General features: G+C 41.1%; 1 protein-coding gene across 5 annotated transcripts in view; it reads left to right on the forward strand.

The window, feature by feature from the left end:
* The window catches only part of ESR1 (estrogen receptor 1), a 427,462-nt gene that overhangs the window by 167,892 nt on the left and 240,038 nt on the right, over nucleotides 1-19,532 (forward strand). The window lies entirely within an intron of this gene.

The raw sequence follows: 19,532 nt of genomic DNA on the forward strand, positions 1-19,532 counted from the left end.
GATCGCGTGGGTATTCTTATACCAACCACAAGACGCAGGTACTGTTATTATTCTTAGTTTACGGATAACAAAACTAAGACCGAGAGAGGGGAGGTGACCTGCCCCAGTCACACAGCCAGTCCTAATTCAGTCATGGAAGATCAGGGACTCTAAGTCTAAAAGCTGGACTTTGGAGCTCAAGTTTTACCCACTAGAGTATACGCAGAAAAATTGATAGGGTGTCTTCTGTCGCTGACTGATTTACTTGGCAGTTGGTTTGTTAATTCTTTGCAATATTTTTATAGTTGGTTGTGACAATGCTTTAATCTTAGGTTATGTCTCCAGGTTGCTTCTTTTAGTTTTATGGGAAATGAATGTTTTTATGATATTTGCTAAAAGCATGTTTCAACATTTTTTCCCTTAAGTAGGGGGATGGTTTTCCTTTCTAGTATCAGAAGGAGCCATTGAACAAAATCCTACACAGAATTCCTGATAGGAATCTAATGCTTTTCTCTGTATGTGAAACTCACCAAAGAATTTTAAATCTGGACAGGAATATAGCATTCATTTGGTTCAATCCTCTCTTTACACAGAAAAATTCATGAAATTACAGTATTTTAAACCTAGGAGGGACCTTACGCATGATGTATTCCTACCTCTTTATTTTCCAAGCAAAGTGATTAAAATCTAGAGGGGTGAAGGGGCTCCCCCAAAATATCAGTGTGGGCAGAGAACCAGCCCATGTTGCTAGTGGGGTCAGAGAACCCATGTTGCCTCCAGCCAGTGACTTCATACTTGACACATGGAGGTGTGACCAGCCTCCATTCACTGAGGACATTGTTGTGGTGCTAGCATGGAGAGTGGAAGCTTAAGCAGAGTGGAATGGAGGAATGCCTGATAGTGATCGCTGCGGAACTGTAATGATGGTAAAAGTGAGTGAGTGTTCCAGCCCTGCCTGTCTGGACAGGCCATCTGTTTAATTGGCATATGGTCCGAGGGACAATTTATGATCCTGGTTTGCCACTTCAGTGTTTTTTGTTTGTTTGCTTGTTTTGTTTTTTAAGTAGGCTTCACATCTAGCGTGGAGCCCAACATAGGGCTTGAACTCAGGACCCTGAGATCATGACTTGAACTGAGATCTGGACGCTTAGCTAACTGAGCCACCAGGTGCCCCTTGGTTTGGCACTTTGGTTTTAAGACCCTAGTAGAAACTTACTACCTGTCCTTACATTTAGATCATGTCCTCTCGGTTCTAATAACTGTATCTTATTTACTTAGTGATTGAAGAGTGCCTTTCTTGTTTTCTTTTTTTCTTTTTTCAGGACTTAACAGGAATGACTAGATTTCTCTAGAGACTTATATTGACTCTTTTCAGATTTCTAAGGCAGTTGGGCACTATTTTTATTTCACAATTACAAATGTGAAAATGGAACTTGCATTATTTCATAATAGATATTTCACCTTAGTATTGGCAAAATTAAAAAAGAAATAGCTCAGTCTGTGCTTGACCCAGCAGCCAGGTTACAATACAATTTTTTAAAAATGTGGTCCTGTATTGAAAAACATGTGTCTTCTTTGCAGGTAATTAGTAAGCCCGATGTTGGTTATATACTGTTTACTATTAAATGTTTCCCTTTGTAGTTGAATATCGCTCCAGGAAATGAAATGTAAGTTTAATAAGAATGGCAATTGATGGAACCATATGTCCTAAGTATAATTCATGTTCCTGATAAATGTGTTAAAGAAGGGCATGTGTGGCCGATGGATTATAACTGTACTAACCTAAGATCATTTGACACCATTTATTCTATAGAAATTTATATTTATCAAGGCAGGATTTATAATTAAACAAAACTATCGATTTTTTTCACTCTCAATTCTTTTAATGTTACTGAACTGTTAATCAATTTTAACAGCTCTGTAACGGTTAGACTCGTCAGGTAAAATGTATAAAAAGGAGATATTAATCTTGTAATTCACAACAGTGTAAAGAGAATCATGTAGAAATTAAATCTGTTTTTATTAACATTTTGTGGCATTTGTATGTATGAAAGAAAAATAATTTGAGGGGATAGAACTTACTATATAGACTTTTCAGGTTGCCCTTCTTACTTCTTTTCTGTTTCGTGAAAAATTGTAGACCAAAACGTATTTACTTCCGGTTGTGAAAGTGCCATCAATATGCTCTCAGCAAAATGATTTCCACTAAGAAGTTGAAAACACAGCTACCGCAGTGATATTTTGAGAGGCATATGCCCTGAGATCTATGTTCTGGTGGCTCCTTATGAACAGGTGATGTGACACACAGAAATGATGATTAGGTCAGTGGCGACTTTTTCTAAGTCAATATTTCTCCTCGGAAGATGATTATTTTAATCTTCTCAGAGTCCAGGCTAAAACTTTCTAATTGGATCTACGCAAGGGAGAGCAGCAGCAGGAGGACGGAAAGTGAGAAAGATCAATTAAAGCCCCAAGCCTCACGGGACTTTGCTAGATAGTGCTTACCTGTGAATGACCTAAGCTGTGTGAATCAGAAGGTACATTAGTCTTTTAACTTCCTAGGTAATTTTAGTAAATGGGTGAATGTTAATTTAATGTGATATCCCATTGGCCCAAGACCTAATGCACCTTTAGCTTGCCTAATTTTGTCTAAAATCGGCTTTTGTCTCTTGATGAGAAAAACATGGTTAAGCCTGTTATGATTAACCTTCCCCACTGTCCTGAACTCAACTCTATAATTTCTGCCGGATTTTTGGATCTCTGTTGTCTTCTCTGAAAAGCATTGTATTTGAGATTGCCAAACAAAATATCGGATGTGCTGGTAATTTTTAGTCTCAGATAAATAACAAAAAGTTTTAGGCATAACCATGTCCTATGCCACATTATACTAAAAAATTCTTTATTGTTTATCTGAAATTCAATTTAACAGGGCATCTTGAATTTTTATTGGTTGAATCTGTCAGGCATAACGGTGTTGCCTTACTGTTTACTGTGTTTCATTTTTGAGGCCTGAAGGTTATTTTTTATGGCTTCCCCTTCTAGCAAGTACACAGATACCTGCCTGTCTTTTCCCTAACAGGAAAGGAGGCAGGCTGACACAGAATTTGCACACTTATTTTTGCCATTGTCATTAATTGTAATTAAGGACATAGGGTTTAGAGTAAACACAGAATGACATAGGTATTCATTGTATCCCCTGACAAGATAGATGAAAATACAAGGGCACACATTACAACGTTAATATTACAAGATTACAATTTTGCGCGAGGAGAAAATCAACAAGTAGGGTCTGGTTAAAAGAGACCTTGTGGCCAGAACTACTAATTAGTAGCTTTTGTTGAGTCGTGAAGCGAGTGCTATAGAAACAACACTTTTCTTGGTTGTCTTGGGGGAATTCTCTTATATTTTTGTGGCATTATTAGATTTCAGAAAATAGTGTAGAAAGATTATTCTCTGAAGTGCTCTCTTCTCGAGTGTGAAAGATTTGGAAGGAGAAAGCACCACTCCTATCTAGGTAACACGTTAAATAGATTTGCGTCTCCCCTCTTCCACTCCTTGGGTTGCAGCACGTGGGGGTGGTATACTGGATAGAGAGCTTGTGCTTGGACATCGTGGCTTGGAAGGCTGGGTGGGGGCTTATGGGGAAGGAATGTGGCGTGGGGATCTCCCTTGAGGGAGACTGCAAAGAAGTCCAGGCTGTGGGGTGAAAAAGGAGGTGCACTGGAGTCAGTGGTATAAGAAATCCTCCAGTAATCTCCTGAGTGTAGTTCAGATAGCCGTATGTGTGTCGTTTTCTGGGGGTGGGGGGTGGGGTGGGGGGGGGAAGTCTCTGAAGTCTTTTGAGTGAGACCACAGGGAATGGAATATGAGCGAGAATTTCCCAAGTCCTTGGAAATATTTCCTTTTGCTCCCTCCCAACCCAAGGACCACGAAGAACCCCCAGAGTCATACCCCCAAGACATAGCTTGGAGGTAAGAGTTGAGCAAGGCTAGAAGGGTTTTCTCCAGTGTTCTCAGCTGCTTAGGAAACTCGTGGCTTTGACTGGTGGCAGCTGAGGCCACTGACTAACAGCTGAGTGGTTTCGTCCCGACTGGATGTGAGCCGGGCTTGGGCAGAGTACTGGGGATGGGAAGGTAGTGAATCAAAGGTTGGCTTGTTTGGTTGTTTGTTTTTGGCTTCAGAGCAGGCTTATACCTTGCAGGACTATAGCAGAAGATTCAGGAAGAGTTCTTCAGAGGTAAATACAAAAAGTTATAAATACCACTTACAAGGGCAATAAAGATAATGTAATGTTGATTCTCCTCTGACCAAGGCCAAGTCTTGTACGAAGGTGGAGTAAGTGGGGTAGAGACTGAAAAGCTGAGTCCTTATCCCCAGAGATTTCAGGTTGCTTCTGACTCTGCTGTCTAGATAAAACCACCAGAGGATACTGTCTATTAATTGCAGGAAACACTAGAGGCTGCTGTCCAGAAACAAGAGGAAACTACAGATGCAGAGGCTATAACGTGCCAGCCCGTGCTGGGAAGCCTGAGGCCCTGATGTTTCCAAGGAGTGAAAGAGCAGCTGTTTCTCCCCCCCACCCCATCCTCATTTCACGGCATTTAGTAATTCCATTTCCAAGGTCAGATTGTTTAAAAAAAATCATTTGAAAATTTCTCTCAAATCATATAACTCCAGTTTACAACATTTTTTTGGTTTCGTAATTATACAAATGAACCAAGCCTTTTAAAAACAAATTCTGTTCAATCCTGGGCAAACTTTTCAAGCATATCCATTCTAGAGGGTTGTTGTGACTCCAGAACCCCAGCCCTGACCTTCTTCTCAGCTGGATGTATGGGGGACGGGGGGTGGGGGTGGGGGGGTGGTCAGCGGTTCAAACTTCACATGGTGGCCTCCATGGTGTCGAGACAACAGGGCAGGACTTTGCCGACCTGTCTGTAATGCCTGAGTTTGGTTTTCAAGAATGTCATGATGTTCTGGAAGGTGTGGGATGGCTGCGGGCTCAGGTTTCCACCGGGTTGATCAGGTAGTTGATGGTGGTGGCTAGTTCTTGGTGGAGTTTGGGATCGGCTCAGGGATCTGGTGGGTGTTCTGACTACTTCAGTCTCAGGCTCTGGAAAACATCACTGTGTGTACTTTGCTCACTTCCTGGGCACCACATTGGACCGTCGAAATCACTGTTTGGCATCTGGTTTAAAGTGATCAATGCGGCCTGCTGACAGGCTCTAACTTCACTGTGATGATGTTGTGAAACCTCCACCTAGGTTCACTGGATGGCTAATCCAGTTTGCTCATTCATTCATTCATTCATTCATTTGTTCATTCAACAAATATTTATTGACCGACTACTGTATGTCAGGCACTGTTCTAGGCACTGAGAATAGACCGGTAAAAAAATCGGACAAACCAGTAAAGGTTCCATTGTGAAGGTGACACTGAAGCAAAGATTTGAAATAGGGAAGGGAATGGTACCAAAAGGATATCCCAGTGAAAAGCATTTCAAGCTGAGATCACAGCAGTGAAAAGGCCCTGAGGCAGGAGCATGCCTGGTGTGTAAAAATTGGAGAGGCCGGGATGATTGGAGTAGAATAAGAAGCTGGAGGTGAGTACGAGAGGACTCTGGCGGTCAGAGTGAGTAGAGTCTCTGTAGGCCATTGTCAGTATTCTGGCTTTTCCTCAATGAGCTGGGGAGCCAAAAGAGGGTTTGGAAAGAGGAATAACTGATCTTTTTATTTTGCATGTTTTCAAATACTTACAGGAATGGAATAATATAACGGTCCTTCATGTACTCAATACCCAGTTTAGACAGTTATATTTTATTTGTAAATATTTCTGTATGCATTTCTAAAAGATAATGACTATTTAAAAAACACAACCACACGAATTGATTTTTAAAAATTAACACTATTTCTTGAAATGTCAAGAATTTGAACTGGTAGGTGTTTTGAAGGTGGAGCAGATGAGGTTTTCTGATAGTTTTCATACAGCATGTGAAAGAAGGGCCAAGGTTTGCATAGTACTTAAAATACCCTTCACTCTTGTACACTTATTGTGAGACTACTGTATGCTTACTTTAAAATAGGTTTATAGATTAACACCAGTATCTGGCTTCAGGACTTTTAGGGTTTTTTTTCCGCAAACATTATCCAATGCCATTAATTCTTCAGCTACGGAAAATAGTGTTATTCCTGTTTTCAAATGAGGAGAAGTGGCACAGTTACTTACACGATGAGGAATTTATTCTCAGGTCAAACTGCCAGTTCCTGGCAAACCGGAAGTGACTTTTCCAAACTTGATATTTCTTTTGCTCTGTGATCTGTTCTTGTCTGTGGGAAGTTTGGGCAGGCACTTGAACACATAATCAGGCCTGATTTGCTCACCTCTTAAGGTATTTCTAGTTATTTTGTGGATATCGTGAAACCAGTCGAATATAATTCACTGAGTTGAATTCCATTTAAGTCTATTCAAAAGATTTATTGGCTGCCTCCTATATATTGGATGTTGCTCACAGGGATTTCATAGTCTAACAGGCACACAACCTGTGTAACCATTTATTGCCATGCAGTGTTAGGGAGGGCTGGGAAGATGTGGGCATGATGTACAGAAGTAGCAGAATGGAGAGGCTGAGTCTGGATACTGTTAGGATTTCTTTAGGCTCACCAGGCTGGGTAAGGGTATTCTTGGTAGGAAACAATGTGAGCAAAGGTGTGACGGGAGCAAAGGTATGGCAGGTGGGGAAGTAATTGGCACATATTTGTTGCTGGAAGGTGGGCAAAGGAACAACAGGTGGTGAGTCTGGAGAAAGAGACCGAGGTGTTCCAGAGGGTTCTAAGTACTTTCACTGTAAGCATCTTTGCTGCAAGCATTTTGGCTGCAAACATTTTCAGTGCATAATCGGCTGTGAAGCAGTTTTGCCATAAAAGATACAAGAAAAAAAAAATAACGGGTTGATAGTTTGGTTTGTTCGACAGTCTGGCTTCCTGTCTCTGTTGACACAGTGCTCTCATTTTTTATTACATAAATTTCAGACCTCATTATGGTCTATATGGTGGTGCAGAATTTTGAACACACGTTTCCTGTAGCGTTTTGGAATATCTTAATGAACATGTGACATAAGCCAAAAATGAATCGTAGTGCAGAAGGCTTTCACAATGTTATACAAAGATGCATCTTTGTGTTGGGAAACTGATGTCTCTCTTAACGAAGGAGGGAATTTTAGCAAAAAAAAAAAAAAAAAAAGTGCAATGAGGAGATGAATCAACAAGCAAAAAAAAGTGCAATGAGGAGATGAATCAGTATAAATCTGCACTATACATTTTGAGTGCTCAAATATTTTGTATTTGCAATAAAGTCTTTTTAACTTGTTACTTACTTTTCATGTTTCATTATGTCCTTATGGGGAATGAGTTATGTGGTGAAAATGCTTGTGGCAAAGATGTTTATGGCAAAAACGTATGAGGCTTCCAGAGAGCACCTTGCATATGTTACCCTTAGTCAAAGAGATAATAATAGCATATCAGAACTCCCTGAAACATATGGTCGCTGAAAATGCATATCACACACACACCGCAACCCGGTCTTCTTTTGCCACAAGATCTGTATGGTGTGTGGATCTATGTGCATCTCACAGGTTCCTGGTGTCTCTGGATGATACAACCATGGTCATTGTTATACAGCCGTGGTCATTGTTACATCATGAGTGATCTACTGTATCTTCTTAGAAATCAGCAAAAGGATGGATGGGTGGCTCTTTCAGCTTGCTTCCTTTTGGGTGGATTGGAAAATCAAAGAAGAGTAATCCTGAAGATTCAGTTTTCACTTCCACATCGAAGAGAGCCCTTAGTACCTTTCCAGCAGGGTTACAACCCTGCTCACTGATTATGCTTAAGAATTTGATGAAGTCATTCTGTGCAAAAGAACCTCTGTTCATGTTAAACCATATCTAAATTGTCTCTCATTCCAGAATCATTCATTTGCTTTGGAACTCTTTCCAGAAATGCCTGCTAGTCCGGGCAGGGCCACAGCAGATGGATTATGCTGCCTTTGATATCTCAGCTGAGTTTTTTTCTATTCGGGTTCCCACTTTAAGCATTGTTGATGGAGTTTAATGAACTAAGAAAATGTTAAATATACAGAGCTGTTTTCCCTCTTTTATTTGTCTCTGCATTTCTTGTTGTCCTTCCCCTCCAGTTTTTTCTTTTTCCTCCTATTTCTCATGTCTCCATATTAGAGAAGTGACTTCTTTCTGGGTAAATCATGGTAGCGGTTCGAAACACGATGGCCAACACTGACAGCTCCCTGTGATGGGGTAGGTGTTCGTCATCTTTGATCCGTCACAGGGATCAGGGAGTGCTGAGCGGACCGAAATGCGGTGCTACCCCCTCTCCCCAACTCTTCTGTACACATTTGATGACTCTTGGGAAAGAGTTTTGTTAAGTGGTTTGTGCATTCATGGGATCCATTGAAGAAATTCTAGTTGGCTACAGATGGATGTTGGTCAGAGGCGCAGGGCAGAATCACGGTCATACAATCAGAGAGCTGGAAAGGAATTTAGAAAACATAGTTGGGGTTTCTTATTTTCCAGAGAAGCAGCTGAAACCAGAGAGGCTGGGTGACCTGCTTTAGCCATGCAGCTGTGATTGGCAGCCTTTTGTCTAGAACCCAGGAATTCTGACTCAGTCTAGAACTTTTCTACCACAGTACTCTGCCTCTTGTTAAAAAACAAAATTCAGGGGCGCCTGGGTGGCGCAGTCGGTTAAGCGTCCGACTTCAGCCAGGTCACGATCTCACGGTCCGTGAGTTCGAGCCCCGCGTCAGGCTCTGGGCCGATGGCTCAGAGCCTGGAGCCTGCTTCCGATTCTGTGTCTCCCTCTCTCTCTGCCCCTCCCCCGTTCATGCTCTGTCTCTCTCTGTCCCAAAAATAAATAAAAAACGTTGAAAAAAAAATTTAAAAAAAAAAAAAATAAAAAATAAAAAACAAAATTCAACCGAGTATATCTGAAGATGAAGTTGGCTTTATTAAATGGTTCATGAATCAGGCTGTTTGTATCTCTTCTAGCAAAGAGAGGGATGCTCCCCAGATGTACAAAATGAAAGGTTTTCTAGGAAGGAGGGTGGGGGAAGAGTTATAAGCAAAGAAAAGGAGGGATTGTTTCAGGTAAGATCTCCTCTTAAGGGGCATGCAGGGGGGTCTTGTTATGCAGATTACCTCATCTTTGAGACAGAGGACCTAATTGGTGCTTATCAGAAAATCCCTTGATAGGTTAGGACTTAGGTTTCAGAGAGGTTGAAGATGCAGTTAGGTCAGACATTTAAGCCCTGGTTTACAGACTCGAGGCTTTAACCTAAGTGATGCCATTTCGGGCCTGTGGTTTTCTTGTTTAACACTCCCTTATTTTCCTGAAGTGTATTATATTTGTCTCAAAGTGATCTTTAATGACATGCAGATTCCTCAAATGATTTTTGTACGTAAAAATTTCCATTTGCAACTCTGGACCTGTTTGTGCGGACTTTTTATGTGATGACATATTGTTCCTATCTCTTGGATAGAATCATAAATGGAATGATTTATGGATCCCACTCCAAAGGCGACCAGAGGCCAGTGTTGGACAGGACTGTTTTTGGTATTTGGAGTTCTGGGCTTGTAGGGCCTTTTCCCAGAGGCCCAAGTCTGTTTCCTTGCTTGATCTGCTTTCCAAGGGCAGAGGCTATTCTCGTCTTCCTTCTGTTTCCCTCTCTTCGTGCTCCTCCCCTCTCCCCTCCTCCTTTTGTAGCTGTCCTTTGTCCTAGTACACTCCCTGGTTGGCATTAAATAGATGCTTCTGCAAAGCTGTTGAATGAATGAATGAATAGTATTACTGTGTATGCGTAGGTAATTGTTACCGTAACATATGTCACATTTTCTGTGGAAATTAGGCTGGAAATCAGACTTGTTTCTGGAAGGTGTGGTGTCAAACCACAGCTCTCTCTTGACTTCCCTCCTTTGTGTTATCCTTGTTTCTTGCATCTCACTTTGGGCTTCGTGTCCTCACCGTTCATTAGCACTTGCAACAGGTTGGTGTGAATAGAAAAAGGAGAGGTGAGGAAACTCAAATCAGGTCATTTGGTTACACATTAGTAACAGAGAACAGATAAAAAGATATTGACTAAATGGGGGCTTTAGGGGAACTTTTTGCCAGGCTGTTCTTGTTTCCTATTAGTGTGGAAAATCAACACTTGCTTGTATTTGGGGGTGAAGATATTTTTCTTAAGTGAGTGGGAAAACCTCTTGACATTTTAGAGAGAGCCTTACATTTTGAATGGTGAAATGTTAATGTTCTTTGTGCATAAAGAATTTCAGAACTCTTATATATGAAACATTAACAACACATCGTTTTTCATTTGTTTATGAGTTAAAATAAGTATTTTCTGTAATCATATGTTAAGGAAATATTCAAACTTTCACCACACTATTCTCTTGTATGGCTATCAGCTCCATTAACTCTGTTTTCATGGAACTCAATGGAATTCTCAACCTTTTACTAGAAATTGAATTAACTTTTTTCCCTTAAAAAAGGATTATTGGCATTGTAATACATAATTGTGGGCAATTTCAAATGGGATTATTACTTATGAGATTAGGGATGATATCTGAGGTAATGATTTTGTTCCCAGAGCATGTGACACATTCTGTCCTTGGCTCTTGCTGCCTTTGGGTGGAGTTGCCAAGGATTCCATTCTCTGCTGGGAGTCCAGGCTCTGGGATCAGGCTGCCTGATTCTTTGACTCCACTGTTGCCTGACTGTATATGACTTTGCTGAGTTACCCGATCTCTCTGTACCTTGGTCACCTCATTCCTAAAACAACTGCAGTTATAATGGTACTGCTTGTGGTAGTTGGAGGGCTAAGGTAATTCATTACACGTAAGGCACTAAAAGTAGTGCGGCCACAGCCATCGCTGTAGTGTGAAACTTTGCTTGCCTTTTCCCCAGGCTCCTCTTATCTTGCTCTAATGAGTAAGGTTGTGCTGGTCTTCCAGAATCCAGGGTGTGGTTTGAACTTGGGACAGAAGCTGAGATGGCAGCTACAACTCTCTCCCTCACTCATTTCCTGGAGCTGCATTGAACTATATGTATCACCAGTCATTTTTTGGAAGAAGTTCTCTTTTTTTAGCTTGTAGGGAAGAATATCAGCCCTCTCTGATTATTAACTAGAAGACACAATAAATACAAACAAAAGTTATACTCAGTAAATGAATAACATGAGGCAAGAGGTGAAGTTTTCAGAGGAACAGCGTCAAGGGACTAGAGTCTTTGATTTCCAAAAGTTGGAAGGACCTATTTTTGTCATCCAGAAAATAATTTGTAGCTTGCTTAAAATACTTCCAAATTGCTTAAAACACTTGCCCAGAAAATACCTATGACATGGCTTAATGGGTTACCCAAACCTAGCCCAGGACTCCATTAACGAGCTTTTCTAAAAATAAGACTGAGGATTTTTCCTTTCCAGACTCTACAATGTTGAGCATTTTAGATCAACTTGTCCATTTTTTAAAAGAATATTTATTTACTGCCATGGAAAATAAGTAGAGATTATATTAAAATCCAAATTTTCATAGATAGTGGAAATACCTACAGGTAAATTCTGATCTTAGGCACAAACCACGAGTAATGTATGCTCATTCATATTCATATTTATATTTAAAGCAGAGAGAAGTACACAAGAACCCGCTCTCAGACGCTATGTGTGTTGGTACACACACAGGCATCAAAAATTGGCTTCTCATCTTGATACAGCATTCTATTATTGTAAGAGATTCAACTACACCTCTTACAAAGTTGTTCTTAATTCTTTGTTAATTAATTTATTAAGTATTTATTAGATACATTCTTTGTGCAAGATACCATACCAGATGTTTTGGTGATGATAAAAAATATTTAAAATACAGTTTCCACAGGTCCCTGGGTGGCTCAGTTGGTTAAGCATCTGACTTCAGCTCGGGTCATGATCTTGAGGTTTGTGAGTTCGAGGCCCACCATGGGGCTGTGTGCTGACAGCTCAGAGCCTGAAGCCTGCTTCAGATTCTGTGTCTCCCTCTCTCTCCTCCCCCACTTGAGCTCTCTCTCTCTCTCAAAAAAAAATTAAAAAAAAGTAAAACAATACATAGTTTCCATACTTTTAAAAACCTTTTAAAAACCTAGTGGAGAAGCAAGACACATAGTTTGGGACATATAATTTTACCCATTCCCTAACTGACTATCAAATGCATACTATTTGTCAGTACTTTGCTGGAAACTGGGAAGTGAAGGTGACTGTAATAGGATCTCTTTCCTGGAGATTCACAGTGAACACATACTATGATGATGGCCATTCCAGAATAGTTATATATGTGATATTCTAGGAGCACATGTTGATTCTATTTAGAAATTCAGTGGCTGCTACCTGAGTGGGCATTTTCACTCAGGAGATTTTGCCTTTTGGCCAAGATAGAAGGCAAAAGTCCAGAGATATACTAGCTTGGTCAGAGAAAGGTAACACATAAAATTAACTATCACAGAGGGGATAGGGCTGGAGATGGGACAGTGACAAGGTCACAATGGCTGTGCTATGGAGTCTGCATTTCTCCTGTAGGCTGGGAGGTTTTGGCCGGACGTCTTTTGGGGAGACCTTTCATGGACTTCAGAGGCCAATGAGTATCATAAGATTATAAGCAAAATCTGTGTTTCTGTAAGTAGGGTATTTTCTTGGGGCCCATCATCCAAAGAAGACTAAGAAGGCGTATCATAGATGTTGAGTATTCATGAAGGATTTCAAATAGGGGTCCATTTTTCAGGGTAGAGCCATCACTCTTGCTGTAGTGTGGAGGACAGGTTTGCGACATGGGAGTGTGTAGGTGTGGAGTTCGGAATATTTTCACCATGTCCATACATTCACCCAGATGGCAAATACTGATTAATCACTTTACCGTGTGTCAGGCTGCTAAGCATAAGCTGGGTGGCATAGTAGGTAAGGTGACCACGGTCCCTGCCGTAGTGTAGGTTATGGTGCATGGGGTAAGATAGATAATTAAATAGAGCATAACAAGATGCTGATTCATAGCATCAACATTTATTTATGCACTTTTCCAACCATTGTTTCTATACTAGGCTCTCTTCAAGGTGCTGGGGAATGAAGCTTACATTTCAGTGGGGAAGACACATAATAAGTTAAAATTTGGTATGGTAGGTGGTAATTAGTGCTATAAGGAATAAAGAAATGGGTATAAGAGGGTGGAAATAATACAAAGGCTACTTTAGCAGGTCAGAAAAGGCATTTGATAAGGTGACGAACTGCATGGAGTCGGGAGCAAGTCAGGGAGGACTCAGAGGCATGGAGGTGCTCGGTGTTTCTGGGAGCAGCCATGACTCAGCTCTTGGAACTCGGGGTTCAGGGAAGGAGTGTGAGGAGTCCTGGTTGGAGTGACAGGCAGGACACTGATCATGCTGAGTTTTTGAATTCTTTCCTTGATGTGGTGAGAAGCTGCCAAGGGTTTTAAACGGGGGAGTGTGACTTTGACGTGTGTGTGTGTGTGTGTGTGTGTGTGTGTGTGTGTGTGTGTTTAACATACCACCAAGCATTTAACTCAATTCTGACACTACCTACCTGGAGATAGCATCAGACCCTACAGGTTAAGGGCTCAGTCCTATAAGATGGTCCCTACTTCAGATGCCAATCACAAGCCCAGGTTGTTACCTGACTAGCTATAAATCAGAGGTTCCAACAAACCCCTTGTTGGGTTTGATTAATATGGACAGTGGCTCACAGAAGTCAGAGAAACATTTTACTTACTAGATCACCAGTTTATTATAAAAAGATGGAAGTCAGGAGTAGCTAGGCAGAAGAGATGCTTAGGGTAAGGCACAGGGAAAGGACGTGAAGCGTCCATGCCCTCTCCAGGTGCGCCCTTTTCTCAGCAACTCCATATGGCCACCAACCGGGAAGCTCTCTGAACCAGGTCCTTTTGGGTTTTTATGGAGGGTTTATTACATAAGCATAGTTGATTAAATCATCAACCAGTGGTGATTGATTCAACCTCCAGCTCCCTCCTTTCCCTGTGGGTGGTGGATGGGTGGCAGGGGACTGAAAGTTCCAACCCTCTATTCAAGATGGTTTCCCTGGCAACAGCCCTCATCCTTAAGTGGGGTCCAAAAGTCACCTCATTAACATACAAAAGACACCTTTGTTGCTCTCATCACTTAGGAATTTCCAAGGGTTTTAGAAACTCTGTGCAAGAAGCAGGACAAAGACCAAATATGTATTTCTTGTTATAAATCACAGTATCACAGGGAGTGAAAAGATGGCTACTCCACTATGGAGAGTCCAGGGTGCGTGTAACCTAGGTCCTGAAAGTCAACAAAACTCCCTGGAGGAAATTAAGTTCGAGCTGTGGCTGCAGGATAAATAGGAATTATTCAAGGGCCAGGTGGAGGGAGTGGTATGCTTGAATGCCTTGGTTGGATCCTAGAACCATGGGGCCAAAATGGGAATGCAGGAATAGAAGCAGGCTTTTTGGAAAAGATACTGAGTTTAATTTTGTGCACATTAAGTTTGAGGTTTCTTTGGGTCATTCAAGAGGAGCTGCAAAGTGTGTAATCGACATCTGAAGTCCAGAAGAGGGATATGGGATGGCAGTTGGGTGTGGCCACACACATAGCTAAGATTCCCACAAAGAGAAAATGGCAGCAAAGGATGACAGAGGGCTGAGGGCAGGAACCTGAGGAACATTGTCATTTAGGAGCCTGGTAGAGGAAGAAAATATTGCAAAGGAAATAGAGGTAGAGTAGTTGTCAGAGAGATTATAAGTATCAAGAGAAGTGGTGAAGACTTTAAGTGCTGTAGAAGTTCAAAGTTGAACCAGTGTGAGTTGGAATACTCATAAAAGTTATGGACGATAGGGGAGTTAAAGCCTGGTTTTCTATGACAGATGAGATGTGTATGGATGATGGGAAGCAGAGACTGTGGGGAATGTTGTGTGAACAATCTTTCAGAGGTGGAGTTGATAAAAGTTTGCTTAGGGACCTACAGAGAGACCAATACTGGTTGGAGCAGGGAATTCAAGAATTTGGGCTTAGTTCTGTATGTTGATGATTTTTAAATATTCTTTTCCAGGTTTATAATTTCTCTAGAATTATAGGCAGAAGTTTGAGGGTTTGTTTATATGTGGTTTTTATTTTTTTTAAAAAAAAATTTTTTTTCAACGTTTTTTATTTATTTTTGGGACAGAGAGAGACAGAGCATGAACGGGGGAGGGGCAGAGAGAGAGGGAGACACAGAATCGGAAACAGGCTCCAGGCTCTGAGCCGTCAGCCCAGAGCCTGACGCGGGGCTCGAACTCACGGACCGCGAGATCGTGACCTGGCTGAAGTCGGATGCTTAACCGACTGCGCCACCCAGGCGCCCCTATATGTGGTTTTTAGAAAAGACAGTTTCAGAGTCTTCATTGTATTGTCAAATAGGTCCCTGATTACCCTCCCCCGGCAAAAAAAAAAAAAAAAAAAAAAAAAAAGTAATGACCCACAGATCTATGTAATGAGAAGTTATTGAAAGATAAAAGTTGTATTTTGTGACCATTATTTTGACAGCAGCTGGTAGGATGAGTTTGAGGACTTGTGGGAGGCAGGAGACTGCTTTTAATAATTCAGATGTAGGGTTATTTATTTTTTAAGCAAGAATGATGAAAACAAGGAATGCAAAGGAGGATGGGCATAGTGTTTTGGAGAAATAACTGACACAATTTGGTGATGGATTAGATGGAAGAGGTACATTTAGCAAAATGTTTATTAAGGACCTAATATGTGTCAGTTAAAATTGGGAGCAAATGAGACATGATCCCTGCCTTCATGGAATTTACTGTTCATTAGGGGGAGCATATATTTGTCAATAACCACTCAAATGTAGGATTGGAAATTGTGGTAAGTGCCATCAAGAAAAACTGTAAGGCACTATGAGTGCACATAACTTTGGGAACTTGATATGGGGATTTGAGCCTCATGAGTTTATCCCACTGGCACTTAATTATCCCACATCTCTAGGGAATGGGTATCTGTGTTGATTCTTTTTTACTTTTTTTTATGTTTATTTCTGAGACAGAGAGAGACAGAACATAAGTGGGGGAGGGGCAGAGAGAGAGAGAGAGGGAGACACAGAATCAGAAGCAGGCTCCAGGCTCTGAGCTGTCCGCACAGAGCCTGACCAGGGCTCCAACTCACAAACCGTGAGACCATGACCTGAGCCGAAGTCAGTCACTCAACCGACTGAGCCACCCAGGTGCCCCTCTGTTGGTTCTTTTAATTTAACTTTGCAAAAACATTTCTTCTAGAAACCAAGCTGTAAAAAGTTTTAAAAATGCTTGACTCAGCAGGGGAATAATGCTTTTGGGTGGCTGGTACCATGACTTATGGTTGGAAAACCAACAGTTTTTGATTACATTGAGCTTTAAACTTTTCCTTTGATTCATGAAAATCTTGTGGATAAATGCTTTTTATTATGCTCCATTCTTACTTGGTCCAAGAGAGTCCACTCTCTGGACCCAATATGAATGCCTTCAGACTTTTTCTCTTAATCATATTGAATATGTAATATTGGTGGGGCATCCATTGGGAAATATTTAGTAGTCAATGGATGTAACGAAATTGGAACTGAATCTAGTCAGTTGAGTTTTCAGTTCCTGGAGGTGCAGTGTGTTGCCTCTTATTATTTGATCTCTCATGCTTCTGCCTTTCTTTTCTCTGCCATCACTCTATTCTTTAGCACTTGGGTGCCTCAGAGTTGCTGTGTGTTAAGTTACTGACAAAACATCCCTCCATTTTTCACTGAAGTTTCTGTCTTGCTTTCAGAGAATCTTTAAACATACCCGTAAGGCTGAAGAACATCTAACTTGGCAAACTAGTCAACTGCTTACCCGAGTCTTATGAGAAAGTGCCCAAGATGAGAAACTATAGAAGGTTGGTGACAATTCAGTGAGAAAGGGATAAGAATTTTACAGAGAGAGAGAGATGCTTTAGAGATCTGGCTAAAGAATTAGTTAAATCTTCACGTAGAGTAAAGAGATAAGGGCTGCGTTAGGGTTTCTAAAGCCTCTTCTCAGGTTGGTGCCTGGCCTCCTGTTGTGGCTTGGTCTGAATCCAGGCACAGATGCCTCCCACTCTGTTCCTTTCCACTGCAGATGATTAGGCCAAGTTAGTCTGCATTCTGGGGACACAGATCTCTGTCTGGAGGCAGTAGGGCTGAATTACCTTTGCCTAATGGATACTCAAGAAAACCAGAACATATTTCAAGGCACCACATGACTTTGCAGCCTATGAGAACATCTCACTTGCCTTTTAGGTGGATCTGGATTATATTTTTCATGACAGCCCAGTTTAGGAGCATTCGTAGAGCAGGGCTGGGCCAAATGATAACTGATAGTGTTACATACATGAATTTCCAAGTTGGATAAAAAAGTGCCTTTATGGAGAGAAAATATAGCTGTGTAATTTCCTGTCTTATGTTTGGAGGCCTTCTAGTTTTATGCCCTATGTCTGCAGTGGATTTTCAGTATTCCGGGGACATCTCAAAGTGTAGATGAAAGGCATTTTGCTGACTGCGTACCTCTCTGCTAGATCTGGGGAAATGAGCTCTTGCTATTACCTTTTTTACCATTACTTTTAAAAACATTTGCATATTCCATTTATGTTGTGAAAATGATCACTTTATTGATTCAGTCATTGATTAATTCATTTGATACCAATATTTATTGAGTCTCTATTCTGTATGAGGAGGCACTTATGCTATAAACAGTCTTATGCTATAAACAATCAGGGTTCCAAAGGTGAGTAAGACACAAGGAACGTAGCAGCAATGGGAATACACTGAATGTACAACTCAGAGAGTAAGAATATTGCAGGTAGCAGAAGAGAAGTAAAGAAAAATCTGCTATTGAGTTCTGAACAGGCATAAGTTATCCAGGGTGGAGTTAGGAGTGGTTGGTAAGAGAGGTGACCTTAAAATGCAGTGATCACCTCACACCCATTCAGATGTCTACTATTAAACAAAACAAAGCAGGAAGAAAACCCCACAAATGTTGGGAAGGATTATGGGAAATTGGAACGCTTGTGCATTGTTGGTGGGAAAGTAAAATAGTAGTGTATATCCAAAAAAATTGAGAACAGGCTTTCACAGAGATATTTGAATATCCATGTTCATAGCAGCATTATTTAAAATATGGAGGCAGTCCAGATGTCCATTGGTGGATGAATGGATAAAAAAGTATAGTATATACATAACAATGGAATATTGTACAGCCTAAAACAGAAAGGAAATTGTGACACATACTGCGACATGGATGAACCTTGAGGACATTATGCTAAGTGAAATAAACCATTTACAATAAGATAACTGCTATATGAATCCACTTATATGAATTATCTAGAACAGTCAAATGCAAGACTGAAAGTAGTTGGGGCATCTGGGTGGCTCAGTTGGTTAAGTGTCCGACTCTTGATTTTGGCTCAGGTCATGATCTTACAGTTCGTGGGATTGAGCCTCACATCAGGCTCCAGGCTCGCAGCTTGGAGCCTGCTTGGGATTCTGTCTTCCTCTCTTTCTGCGTGCATGTGCTCTCCCTCTCTGTGTCTCAAAATAAATAAATAAACTTAAAAAAAAAAAAAAGGCAGAATGGTGGTTGTCAGGGCCTGGGGGGAGGAGGAAATGGGAGTCGTTTAATGGGTTGGAGTTTCAGTTTTGTGAGATGGAAAAATTCTGGAGATTGGTTCCACACCAGGGTGGATAACTAAACATGACTGAACTCTACAGTAAAAAATTAGATGGCCAATTTTATGTTATATTTATCCTACCACAGTTTTTAAGTTTGCAGTATTTTATTATACAGGGATGGGTGGAGGGTGCTTGGTACTTTAAACTTCTGCACATGCTTATATTCACTCCTTCCTTCCTTCATTCATTCCACAAACATATATGGCATGCCTGCTGTGTGCTGGGCACTGAGCTAGGGATTGAGGCTGCAAGACTGAAGATTTATAAGGCACTGAATCTGTCAGTGTCATTCTTGCCAACCACACTGCCCCCCAAAGGCACTAAGCTTCTGTAGTTAAATATTCACAGCTGCCTCCGACTGACTTGAATCATGCATAAGATGTTAGTAAACAAACAGTACAAAGGTTTGAGGTTGATTGGGGGTGTGTGTGTGGGGGAGTTCAACAGCATCATGATGAAATGGAAGGAGATGGGCAAAAGAATATGAACTAGAATTGAAAACTGCAAGCCAGTGCTCTCTAAAGATATTAAAAAATAAAGAACTTCCATTTGAGGCTGTCAAACTAAGAGCTTTGTCATTTCGAATGGAAAAAATAGGCCAAGTCAAACTCACTCAACATGAGGAGCCGGTATTTTGTGAGTATTATGGCAAGTGTTGTTTGAGAGGCACTGCCATGAAACTATGGACAGTATTAATGAGTGATCAGGTCAAGGAAGGGTAATACAATTTGAGCTAAAAGGGAAGACAGGGCTTGTGAAGGGGAGGACCAGTGAAAAAGTCA

The sequence above is a fragment of the Neofelis nebulosa genome, chromosome 6 (genome assembly GCF_028018385.1).
Source record: "Neofelis nebulosa isolate mNeoNeb1 chromosome 6, mNeoNeb1.pri, whole genome shotgun sequence".
In the NCBI taxonomy this organism is placed as follows: domain Eukaryota; kingdom Metazoa; phylum Chordata; class Mammalia; order Carnivora; family Felidae; genus Neofelis; species Neofelis nebulosa.